Below are 13,346 nucleotides of genomic sequence, written 5' to 3'. Positions count from 1 at the left end.
GGTTTTCATATGCGCAAATACATTCGAGGTATGATGAAGATTTTAAAACAGAGGGATTTTATGATAATTGACTGATTTAGATAAGATCTTGACAGGTACTGATGAAAAGGTGATTAAAAAACTATACGGTTATTTACTGGAAATTAAATTAGAGGAAGAACAAGTCAAAGAAACTATGATTGCTTAGGGGAAGAAGTTTGAATATGGGATTGATTTAGAGAAATGGTAAAAATTGTGGTCTCAGAATTATAAAATGACTATGTTAACAGCTTATAAAGAAAATTTGTATAAGATGTTTTACAGGTGGCACTTCCCCCGACAAGAATAGCAAGAATGTTCAAGAATAAATCTGAAAAAATGTTGGAAATGTCATCAGATACCTGGCTCATATTACCATATGTGGTGGACTTGCGAGGACGCTAGAAAATACTGGACTAAAATTTGCATGTGGTTGGAAAAAATGACAAAGAAACACATAGATTTGAAACCAGAGATCTTTTTATTTGGAATATTCCCTGATACATATAATAAAGATTTGAAATACCTGATTGTAAATGTATTAACAGCGGGTAGGATTGTATTTGCTAAAAACTGGAAAAATCAGAAAATACCATTGCAGGAGGAAGTTATTAAGAAAATATTGGAATATGCTGAAATGAGTAGATTGACATTTGAAATTAGAGAACAAGAGGATAAACAATTCTATAAAATTTGGGACCTTTTCTATCAATGGTTGGATGATAAAATACAATAATAGAATATTTAGAATTTTAGATAATAATGAATATATAAAGAGATTTTTTTTCCTTTCCTATTTGATATCACATTTATAAAATGTTTTCAGGATAGATTTGGTATGATTATATGAGTTGTTATAAAATAGATTAAGTAAATTATAGTTATCTCGCAAAGTATGAATGAATAAAATCATAGTCAAATGATTGTTTAATAGTGATACTAGGGTATATAATTTCTGATTGATAATATGAGTTATTATGTAATGTAACTGTAATTGAGACTACGAAATGAATGCACAAAAACTGGTAAACCAACCGACACACTGTTTGTATATCTACGAGGAGTATTAAAACTTGACAGCTTTCGGGCTTCCAGTTTTGCAAGGCTTCGGCAGCGGCAGGAATCCGCGATCGTGCACGGTTCCTGCTGCGCTCACTGCCGAAGTTCTCCGATCCAGTTGGTTCTGGAGGATATGGTTGCCCCGTTGAGGCAACCGAAGAGAGAGGAGATCCGGACAGGGGTTTGGGGGTATCGCAAACCCCCTCCCCAGCTGGCAAAACTCCTTTTTCCCAAGGCGGTGGAGCGGTCGTCAGCAATGGCCTCCACAAAGAAGCCTGCAGCCGGGTAAGATTTGTGCAGGAGGAAGCTGGAGAAAGGGAAAGGTGTTTTTTTGGCTGAACCGGGACAAGGAACTCTTAAGTACCCTGGAAATTAAACCACTTGAAGGATACATTGTTTCCCAAAGAAGGCTGTAAAAGCGGCGAAGGAAAAATTAAAGGGAAAGGTTTTTTTCTCTCACTCTCCCTCCCCACGGAAATAGCAGAGGGAATCTGGAAAACCTGCTTGGGCACAGCAAACCTGAAAGTTAAAGCCAAGGAGGTAAAAGATTTTTGAATATTGGAATTAAAAAAAAATTCTTAATCTTTTTTTTTGCTAAAAAAAAGGGGAAGAGGTAAAGAACTTACTTTAAGATTATATTGAAGGAGACTGCTTGGACTTTATAAGACTAGAAATAAATGGTGATAAAACTTCTAGAAAATTATTTTGGATCTGTGTAATTGAATTCTACCCCAGGAAGAGAAAATATAAAAAGAAGAAAGTTCTAAACGAAACAATCTGTTCTGATTTGGATTTGCTCTGTGACTTTGTGACTCTTGGGAACTACTTCTTGAAAGATCAAAAACATCTGGGTTGTTTTTTCTTTGAAAAAAATGGCATTATTGATTGAAGAACTACAAATGGAATTTCAAAAGCTGAAAGAAGAACAAGAAGGCAAGGGCTCTTCTGGATCTATTTTCCACTTTTTAGAAATGGCGATTTCTACCTATCAAGAAATACAACAACAGGATGAAGAAGAAGGTTGGGAAGAAGCCATCTTTAATGGACAAATAATCTTAGTGGAAGAAGAAAACAGAAGGGGGGGGAAGAGAATGGAGAATTCAGAACTTAAAAAAGCAACCAAGAAAGGGAAAAATAAGAAAAATCGAGATAATGTCAGAAAGCAACAGAAAAGAGAAATGCAACAAAGAGGGAAGATTAAGAGAGTGGAGTTTGAGAGATGGGTGGGCAAAAAGGCTAGAATTGATAAGATAGGAAGGGAAAAAGGAAAGAGAAGTCATAAAAGTTTGAAACAGGATGTAAAAAAAAAGTTTTTTCAGAGATAAAGGGTAAAATATAACTTAAAAAATGATTCTGTGACTGTATTGTAGATATTAGTATTTGAAACTGAGTTAGGAAATTGAAATATTACATGAGTTAATAATGCAATAAAGGGAATTTATAAAAACGTTTAAGACTTAATAATAGAGTTGAACTTCCTAAGAAATATTGTTTTTACTATTTTATAAACTTCAATACTCTTTTTCTTGTTTGATTATTTCAAACTGCAGTATTTAGAATGTACTAAGCAGAATCATCATGGAAAGTATGTATTATTCTAAGTGTTTAATTTAGGGGAAAGATAAAAAGTTCTCATACTTCAACCAGCGATCACAGGAGAAATATTGTATTAGAAAGAAAAGATAAATAGATAATTGAAAATGAACGGACAAAAGATGCAAGTAAAATTATTTAAACTGAGGTGAAATAAATAAAATTGAATTAAGAGAGTGAATAGAAGAGAGAAAATATATAGAAAATATAGAATGTTAAATAATATATGAAATGGTATATTTGTGAGCATGAATTTGATTTATGAAATTAATTTGGAATTATTTTGTTTTTATTTATTTATTTTTTAAATAAACTTTATTAGTTTTACTTTTTTAAAAAAACTACAACACAGCTACAAATTATATACAACAAAAAGACGAACAGGTCTTGGCATAGGCCAAGAGGGAGAGAGAGGAAAGCTTGAGAGAGGAATGAGGGAAAGGGAAGGGAAGCGGGGGGAAAGTGGGGAAAACAAAAGTAGGGAAAACCATTATAATAAAACCATATTTTTGTGACTGTCTGTAAGGTCTTTTCTTCTTCAAAACTATTGTCGGCAGTGCTTTTCTTTATCTCTGCTTCGGAGGCCTCGGCCTTAATTTTCTTAGAGGTGATCTATCTTTGATTAAGCCAAATGTACAAAGGATTCCAATTGCTATAATAGGTTGAAGATTCTTTACTTTTTAATGCTTGGGTTAGTTTGTCCATTTCGGTGCATTGTAAAATTTTCTGAATAACCATAAGTTCAGTGGGGATAGAGGGTAGTTTCCAGCACTGGGCAAATGCCAGTCTGGCCGCGGTTAAGATATGGATTGTAATATACTTCGACTTTTTGGATATTTGTTTATCAAAAATTCCTAGAAGGAAGGACTCTGGTTTGTACTCAATTTGTTCCATGGTTATTTCCTCTAGCCAGTGCCTAATTTTTTGCCAGTACTTCTGGGTTTCCTTGCATGACCACCACATGTGGAAGAAGGTACCTTCTATGTATTGACATTTCCAACACTTGGGGCTCGTGTTGGGGTGCATCTTCGCCAATCTCGAAGGGGGCAGGTGCCATCTATAAAACATTTTATATAAGTTTTCTTTATAAGCTGCTGATTTCGTGATCTTAATGTTCCTGTTCCAGATCTTTTCCCATTCTGCTAGGGTAATGCTCCGACCCACATTTCTGCTCCACGCAATCATATTTCCCTTGACAATTTCTTGTTCTAGTTCTGTTTCTAATAAATATTTGTAAAATTTAGATATATTTTTTTTACTTGGTCCTAATAGAATTTTGTCTAGAGTCTGTAATTTATTGTAGATTCCAAATTTCTTAATGTCTTGTTTGTATTTACTATGAATTTGAAGGTACACCCACTGATCAATTATAAATCCTCGCTCTTGTAATTCTTGTCGCGTTTTCAACTTTCCTTGTGGGTCTAACAAATTTTCGTACTTAATCATTTTGGTTATATCCAAATTATTAGGGTGTACTATCGCTTCCATTGGAGATAGTCAAATCGGTATTTTTAGATAAAGCTTTTTACGTACTTTTTTCCAATTAGTTAATAAAGAGTCCCTGATAAGATGCCTATGGAAATATGATTGCCTGGGTTTCCCAGATTCCCACAGAAAGGCATGCCATCCTTTCTGCATATCGTGGCCTTCTAATACTAGTGTTCTTTTGTTGATTAGGTTCACCCAATCCTTTATCCATAGTAGGGTGGCTGCCGTATGATATATTTCCCAGTTTGGCAAGGCTAACCCTCCTCTGCTTTTCAAATCTTGTAGGGCTTTTACGTTAATCCTAGCTTTTTTCCCCTGCCAAATGAAATTCAACGTTATCTTGTTTAGTTCCATAAAAAAAAATTTATTTAGTTTGATTGGAATTATCTGGAATAAATATAGAAATTTTGGCAGAATATTCATCTTAATCAAAGCAATCCTGCCCAATAAGGAAAGTTGTAAATTGCTCCAGAAATCTAAGTCTTTCTTAGATTGTTGGAGAAGTTTGTCATAATTGTTTTCTTTTAACGATTTGCTTTGTGGAGTTAGCCAAATTCCTAAGTATTTAATTCTTTTTGTCACCTGTATTCCCATTGTTGTCTCTAGCTCTTTATTCTGGTCTCCTGTTAAATTTTTAGTCATTAATTTTGTTTTTCCCCTGTTTATTTTAAATCCCGCGACTTCTCCAAATCGTTCTAGTTCTTCTAATAAGTTATGTCCTTTTTCTATGGGCTCCTCCAAAAAAAAAACCAAATCATCAGCGAAAGCCTGTACTTTATATTCTTCTGATTTGATCCTCAGACCTGTAATTCTCAAATTTTGCCTAATGTACGTCAGAAGAGATTCTAGGGCGAATATGAAAAGCAGAGGGGAGAGAGGGCAACCCTGTCTTACCCCTTTTTCTATTTTTATCGGGCCAGTTTGTTCCCCATTTATTAGAATGTTTGCCTGTTGAGTGTGGTAAATTGTAGTGATGACATTTTCAAATCTGGTGCCAAGATTCATATTATATATTTTTTGAATTAAGAAATGCCAATTTAAATTGTCAAATGCTTTTTCAGCATCCAAGAACATAAATGCAAATTGTTTTTCCGGGTGGGCTTCATAGTATTCTGAAATGTCTATCACTGTTCTTAAATTATTCTTAATTTGTCGAAATGGGAGAAACCCATTTTGATCTTCATGGATATACGTGTTTAAAACCTGTTTTAATCTATTGGCTATTATAGAAGAGAATAATTTGTAATCTGCATTCAGGAGCGAAATTGGTCTATAATTATTAATAAGTCTGTGGTCTAGGTCCTCCTTCGGGATCAGCGAAATTAAGGCTCCCCTCCACGAGTCCGGCATCTTGGCTGCTAAGAGTACCTCATTAAATACATCCAGCATCAGTGGTCCAATTTGTTCTATGATAATTTTGTAAAGTTCTACCGGTATCCCGTCCGGTCCTGGTGCTTTATTGTTACTTTGCTTCTCTATTGCTGACTTCAGTTCGGACCATGTTATATTTTGGTTTAATAATTCTATCTCTTCCTCTCCAATTGCTTTATCATTCGCTTCCTCCAGGTATTTCATTATTTTATCCTCAGAGACTTCTTCTTTTTTGTATAATTTCCCGAAGTAATTAAAAGTGATCTCTTTTTTCTTCTCTATCTCCTCTTGCATATTGCCCCCCCTCGTCCATTAATTGGTGTATCAATCTTTTTTCTTTCGTTTTCTTAAGTTTGTGGGCTAACCATCTCCCTGGCTTGTTTGCATGCTCAAAGTAGATTTGTTTAGTCATTTTCAGACTAATCTCCAATTTTTCTTGTTCCAGTAAATTTAGTTTGTGTTTAGTTGTTATTAACTGGTTCTGTATTCTTTGGTTTTGGGGTTCTTTTGTAGTTGGGTTTCTAAATCCTTAATTTCTTGTTGTAGGTTACTTTGTTGGGCATACTTTCTTTTATTTCTCATAGCATTGTAAGAGATTGTTATTCCTCTTATAAATGCCTTTAATGTGTCCCATATATTTTGTTTCAAAGTTAGATCATTATTATTTTCCTTTAAGAAGAAGTTCAGTTCTTCTTTCAGTTTATTAGTATATTCTTCTTCTTTTATTAAATGAGTGTTAAAAGTCCATCTTTTCTTTGGTTTTCTTCTACCTCTCCAGGTTATTTGAATTGGGTTGTGGTCAGCCCAGTCATTTGGTAAGATTTCGCTATCTTTGATTTCATTAATTAATTCACCGTTTATCCAAGCCATATCTATTCTTGTCCAAATTTTGTGTGGGTTAGAATAATAAGTAAACTGTTCTTTTTTGGGATTTAATTTTCTCCAGATATCTACCAGATTCATTTCATTCAACATATCCTTACATGGCTTAGAGAATTCTCTATTTCCTTTTTTGTTCTTACTCCTATTACTATGATCCTTCCGGTAGTCAGCAATAGAGTTAAAATCGCCAATCAGGATAATATTACCATTTTCAAATTCTGTTATTTTTTGATGGAGATGTTTAAAAAATTTACCTTGGTCATCATTTGGGGCATAGATTACTACCAGTAAGAGTGTAATGCCATTAATCGAGATTTGTACCACCAGAGTTCTTCCTTCAGGGTCCGCCCAGATTAACTCCGCTTTTAAGTCATCTCTCACATAGATTGCAATACCTTTCTTTTTGTGTTTATCTGCTGGTGCTGTAAATAATTTTCCCAGTTTCGGACAATCTAAGAATTTCTCCTCACTTTTCCTAATGTGTGTTTCTTGTATGCAAATTATATCAACATTTTGTTTTATTAGTTTGGTTAGAATCCTTTTCCTTTTAGCTCTTGAATTTAGGCCGTTTATATTAATGGAAAGAATTTTCCTTCCTTCGTCCATTTACTTAAGTCTGCCTCGCTTTTTGTCTTGTAACTCTACGGCTCTCTTCTTGTGGTTGATATGGAGTTGTTGCTTCTCTTTCTCGTTGTAAGTTGTCTTTCCCTTGAGTTTGGACAGATCTTTCTTCTTTGTTCCTATGGCGGTTACGATCTTCCTGCATATTCCTTTGGGTTTTCTCCCTAGTGAGTTGATTCTCCGTTGTTGTTAGCTGTTCTAGGAAGTTTTGTGCTTGTTCTATTGAGTCTATTTTATTTTTTCTTCCCTTCCACAATATTAGCATCCCTTCTGGGATTAGCCATTTAAATGAGATTTCGTTTTTATTTAAGTAATTGGCTAAAAATTTATATTCTTGCCTTATGGCCCTCACTTTTCTTGGAATCTGCTTGAGAATTATGATCTCTTTGCCCTTATATAATATTCTCTCATCTCTGGCCTTTCTAAGTATTAGGTCTCTCATGCATCTTCTTGAAAAGCGGATATGGATATCCCTTGGGCAATTGTGACACCTCGCATAACTGGTATTCACCCTATAGATTTCATCAAATTCTTTGAGTAAGTCATCTTTCTCTTTTTCAACTAGTTCAGCCAACAAACCTGCCATTAATTGTTCTAATTCTTCATTTTTGGATTCCTCCACATTTTGGAACCTTAAGTATGCAGCTGCTCTGTCCATCTCAAGTTGGACCAAGGAATCTTCCATTTCTCTATTAACATTTTTGAAATCTTCCTCAGTCCTTTCTAGGTTCCTCTCTGCTTGTTCCGTCCTCTTCTCTATTTCTTTTATTTTTAATTCAGTTCTTTCCATGGCCAATTGCATTGTCCCAACCCTATTGTTATGTCCTGAGGACTCAAGGAGTTCTCACTCAGGTCCACTCACTTTGTGTGGGCGTTATTCCCCCATTCCCATTGGTCAGTTCTCCCCAGCAGCCAGCTATAAAAGCAGGCTGCGGGGTCCAACTGGCTGCTGATTGCTGCGAGCCAGTTCCAGGCTTGGCAAGCACGGTCAGCCCTTTATTTGTAAAATAAAGTACTGTTGCACTCATGCTCTGGTTCAGCCTCTCATTGCTCAAACTTAACACTGGCGACGAGGATGGGATGGCTACCAGAAGCACCTTGCAACCGCTGAGTCACTAGCCACCGATCTACAGCCCAGAGAGAGCGATCGGCTGGCAACAAGGGAAACGCTGATCCGCAGCCAGAGAGAGCGGTCAGCTAGCGAAACGAGCGATCAAAAAGAGCAAACGCAGATCCACAGCCAGAGAAAGCGGTCTGAGTCAAATAGTTAGAAGCGTCTGTAGCCGCTTGTTAGCCTCGCTACGGGGAAAGTGAAGCGCTGCGAGCCGCAGCCGCTCTGCATTTGGCGCGAAATTCAAACGGGTGTCATTTGAATTTCGAGCCAGTAGGAATCACAGCACAGCGCTGTAGAGAGTCACTAACGCCCACTTTTTGGCGCGAATCAAGACACCTCCAACGGCTAGCAGCCAACGTGGTAACCCAGAGAGAGAGAAAGAGAGGGTAGCAAAAAACCTCTCCAGAGCTGATATCACTAGTAACTCACGAGCGTTCGTAGTCCCAGAGAGATTTCTCCCGCAGGTAGCCCAGCCGTTCCAGCACCATGAGTTCCAATCCAGTATTCCCGGCGTTTAAACCAGACGAAGAGAAGTGGGAATCGTATAAGAACCGTTTCAATCATTACATCGATGCGGTTGGCCTGTCGGATGCGGGAGAGCATCGGAAAAAATCCTATTTCCTAATCTACTGCGGAGCCACCGTTTACGATACCGCTGCAGCACTCGTGGCGCCGAGAGAATTAAAAAACGTTCCGTGGTCCGAGTTGCTTGAGATCCTCACAAACCACTACGCTCCCAGGCCTTCACAAATCGCCAGGAGGTTCACGTTCGAATGAGGAAGCAATCAAGTAAGGAGACCATCAACCAATATATGGCCGCCCTCAGAACAGCAGCCCTGCACTGCGGGTTTGGAACATACTTGGAGGACATGCTCCTCGATCAATTGGTTTGTGGGGTCAAGGATCTCAGCCTACAGAGGCGACTGCTAGCTAAAAAAGACCTCAACCTCGCGCAAGCGGTAGAGGAGGCCCTAGCAGCCGAGCTAGCAACGAACTCAGCCACCGAAATTCAGGGCCCAAGCGCCAAGCTAGCAGCGTTCCCAGTCCATTCCGAAGAGGTGGAAGCGGAGGAAGGCCACAACGATGAGAACGATGTCCATCGCCTCACCAATGACAGACGGTCGCAGGTAGGGGCCAAACAAGAATACACCGGTCCACCCAAGCACATCACCCTGTGCCTAGCCTGTGGGGGATCACATCAAAGGGCCACCTGCAAGTTTAAAGGAGCCGTTTGCAACAACTGCCATAAGAGGGGGCACATTGCGAGAGTTTGCCAAGCCTCCCAAAGCGCTGTACAAAGACCCCCGTCCTCGCACTCGGGACCACAGAGGCAAGTATTAAACTGTCGCACGCACCGCCTTGCCAGGCGTACTTGCCACTCTGTTAGTAAAATTTCTCTCTCCGTTTCCCTAGAAGGTAAACCGTGCCACATGGAGGTTGACACAGGGTCAGCGCTCTCAATAATCTCGTGGAACACCCTCAAGAGACTCCACCCCAGCCTATCTACTACCCGGCTTCAGAGATGCCAGTTCGGTCTGAAGGACTACCAGGGGAAGGCCATTCCCGTGATCGGCAGAGGCAAGTTCTTTGTCAGTTTTAGAGCTTTTAAAGGCCACCTACCTCTAGTGGTAGTTAACGGCAATCTACCCACCTTATTGGGGCTCGATTGGTTTCCCCACCTCGGCCTAGGGTTAACAGGAGTCCATGCTGTCTCAACCTCAGACACTGACTCCTTATTTGCTGACTACGCAGATGTGTTCAGCGAGGAGCTGGGGTGTTATAATGGAACCCCCATCTCGTTCACCGTTGACCCCCAGGCAGTCCCAATCAGATTAAAACCACGTAGAGTTCCATTTGCTATTCGACCAAAACTAGACGCTGAATTGGATAAACTACTAAAACAAGGGGTCATTGAGCCAACAGATTTCGCCAAGTGGGAGACGTCCATTGTCACACCCCTCAAAAAAGATGGTAGCCTGAGAATTTGCTCGGACTACAAGACAACAATCAATAAATATTTACAAGTTAGCACCTACCCCGTGCCTGTCATTCAGCACTTATTGCACACATTCGAACCGTGCAGTATTTTTGCTAAATTGGACATGTCTCAAGCATATCAACAGTTCCCTGTTGATAACCAAACAGCGGAACTTCAGACCATCGTCACTCACAGGGGTGCCTTCCGATGCAAGCGTCTCCAATTTGGCGTAAGTGTTGCCCCGGGTATTTTTCAATCCCTCATGGAGCGGATTTTACAGGGCCTCCCTGGTGTAGTTCCCTATTTCGACGACATCTTGGTCTCGGCCAGGGACAGACCCCAACTCTTCCAGAGAGTGCGAGCAGTGTTAGAGAGGTTCAGACAGCATGGCCTCAAGTTAAAAAAAGAAAAATGCGCCATTGCCACTAGACAGGTGGACTTTCTGGGTTATAAAATTGATGCCTCTGGCATTCACCCCCTGGAGTCCAAGGTCAGGGCGATCCACGAAGCTCCCACACCGACCTCCAAAACAGAGCTACAAGCTTTCTTGGGACTCCTAAACTTTTATGCATCCTTTTTGCCCCATAAAGCCTCAGTAGCCGAACCCCTACACAGATTACTAGACAAAAAGTCACCGTGGCACTGGGGGCACAAAGAAGACCAGGCGTTTAACACCGTCAAATCACTACTTACGTCAGAGGCAGTGCTCATCCAATTCGACCCCAACCTTCCTTTAGTACTGGCAGCAGACGCATCCCCTTTTGGAATTGGGGCGGTCCTTAGTCACCGACTCGCCAATGGCGCCGAGGCCCCCATCGCCTTTTTCTCCAGGATGCTCTCGGCCACGGAGCGAAATTACAGCCAAATAGACAAGGAAGCCCTAGCGGCTGTTGCAGCCGTGAAAAAGTTTCACGAATTCCTTTTTGGCCACTTCTTGAACTGGTCACCGACCATAAGCCCCTCCTGGGCCTACTGGCCGGCGACAAACAGACACCTCAAGTCCTCTCCCCTCGGATGACAAGGTGGACGCTTTTCCTAGCGGCCTACTCATACAAACTTATCCACCGCCCGGGCAAAACTCTATCCCACGCTGACGCACTCAGTCGCTGCCCTTACCCGCTCCGGCTGAAGACCCAGCTCCTGTCAATGCCATTTTTGAAATCACCCAGTTGGACCTGCCCATCGCCGCCCTTGACATCGCCGCCAAAACCAAGGCAGACCAAACGCCGCCCAGGTGCTCGACTGGGTGAGGAGGGGGTGGCCGGGAGGCAATGTTGATAACAAATTCGCACCCTTTAAGACTCGCATGCAGGAGCTGTCCAGTTTGCAGGGTTGTCTACTGTGGGGCACTCGAGTGGTCATCCCGACCTCGCTGCGTGCCGAGTCCTGGAAGCGTTGCACGAGGGACACCCGACATTGTGAGAAAGAAGGCGTTGGCACGCAGCTACGTGTGGTGGCCGGGTCTAGACGAGGACATTGTCAATTGGGTAAGTTCCTGCAGCATTTGCCAGGAATCCCGTCCTGCTCCCCCCATCGCCACCCCTACCAGATGGGAGAGCACCAGCGCCCCTTGGTCTAGAATCCATATCGATCTGGCCGGCCCCGTGCATGGAAAGATGTTCCTAGTGGTCGTGGACGCTTATTCCAAGTGGATAGACGTGGCGCAGCTATCCACGACCACCACACTAGCAATCACCAACGTGTTAACGCGCCTGTTCGTTACCCATGGACTACCCGACTCCTTGGTCTCCGATAATGGCCCACAGTTCGCATCAGTAGAATTCAGCCATTTTGCAGCCAACCTAGGCATTCGCCACATCTTCACAGCCCCATTTCACCCTGCGAGTAATGGGTTGGCTGAAAGGGCCGTCAGGACCACCAAAGAGGCCCTCGCTAGGTTTGGCAGAGATGACTGGCACCATAAACTCTCACGGTTCCTGATGAGCCAGCACTCAACCCCCTGTGCCGTCACCAATAAGTCCCCAGCGGAACTTCTGATGGGCCGGCGCCTGAGGACTGTATTAGATAGACTGCACCCACAATACTGCCCTGACTCTCCCCTCGCTTCCACTTCGGGGGTTAGACATTTTATGTTACAGGAGCCGATATTCGCAAGGAATTTCGCTGGGGACCCACTTTGGATTCGGGCGAGGTCATCGCCGTCACCGGGCCGAGATCATATAGAGTCAGGCTGGAGGATGGTCGCGTCTGGAGGAGACACATAGACCAACTCAGAAGGCGCCTCAGCAACCTCGCAAACAAGAATCCAGAGTCTCCAGTCGAGGGGGAACCGTCCCATCCGCCACCCAGCCACACCGCACCCAGTGACCAGTCTGCGCCAGCGGTCGTTCCGGTCAGCCCAAACTCGGACAACAGCACCCAGAGAGTTGATCAACCGGATCCAACCCACGAGAGTTTGACTCCAGAAACCAACCCAGTGGTTTCCGAGGATGCCCAGTCCAGAGAGAGTGTTGGCGACACTATGCCAACTCAACCGTCACAGACTGATACCGAACAGTCAGACAATGTTCCCGAGTTGCGCCGCTCCGGGCGCCAACACAAACCCCCCATCTACCTCAAGGACTATGCGTGTTCGCATCTGGGGGGGAAGGGGTGTTATGTCCTGAGGACTCAAGGAGTTCTCACTCAGGTCCACTCACTTTGTGTGGGCGTTATTCCCCCATTCCCATTGGTCAGTTCTCCCCAGCAGCCAGCTATAAAAGCAGGCTGCGGGGTCCAACTGGCTGCTGATTGCTGCGAGTCAGTTCCAGGCTTGGCAAGCACGGTGAGCCCTTTATTTGTAAAATAAAGTACTGTTGCACTCATGCTCTGGTTCAGCCTCTCATTGCTCAAACTTAACACCTATCTTCAACTCTCTGTATATCTGCTCTCATCTCCTCTTTTAATTTACCCATTTCTTCCTTCAGTTCGCTAATATCTGCTCTGGTCTCATTATGATTCCTAATCATAATCTCCTGCATTCTAGACATTGATTCTTGCATTGATTCTTGCAGGGATAATAATGTCGCTTGTAGGTTGGCATTAGTAACAGTCGGTTGTTTTTCTCCTGTCAAGGTCTCTTCTATAGTTTTCTGCGTTGTTGGGGAGGCAGTTGCCAGAGTTGTCATCAAGGTCTGGTTGTTCTTCCTTCCTGTTTTCAAGACTGTGGTTGTTGTGGAAGTCATCTCTGATAAGATTTGTTTTTGCAATTGGACAATGTTA

The sequence above is a fragment of the Pseudonaja textilis genome, chromosome 2 (genome assembly GCF_049901715.1).
Source record: "Pseudonaja textilis isolate UNSWEBS1 chromosome 2, rPseTex1.2, whole genome shotgun sequence".
NCBI lineage: Eukaryota > Metazoa > Chordata > Lepidosauria > Squamata > Elapidae > Pseudonaja > Pseudonaja textilis.
This window is presented reverse-complemented; position numbering follows the sequence as displayed.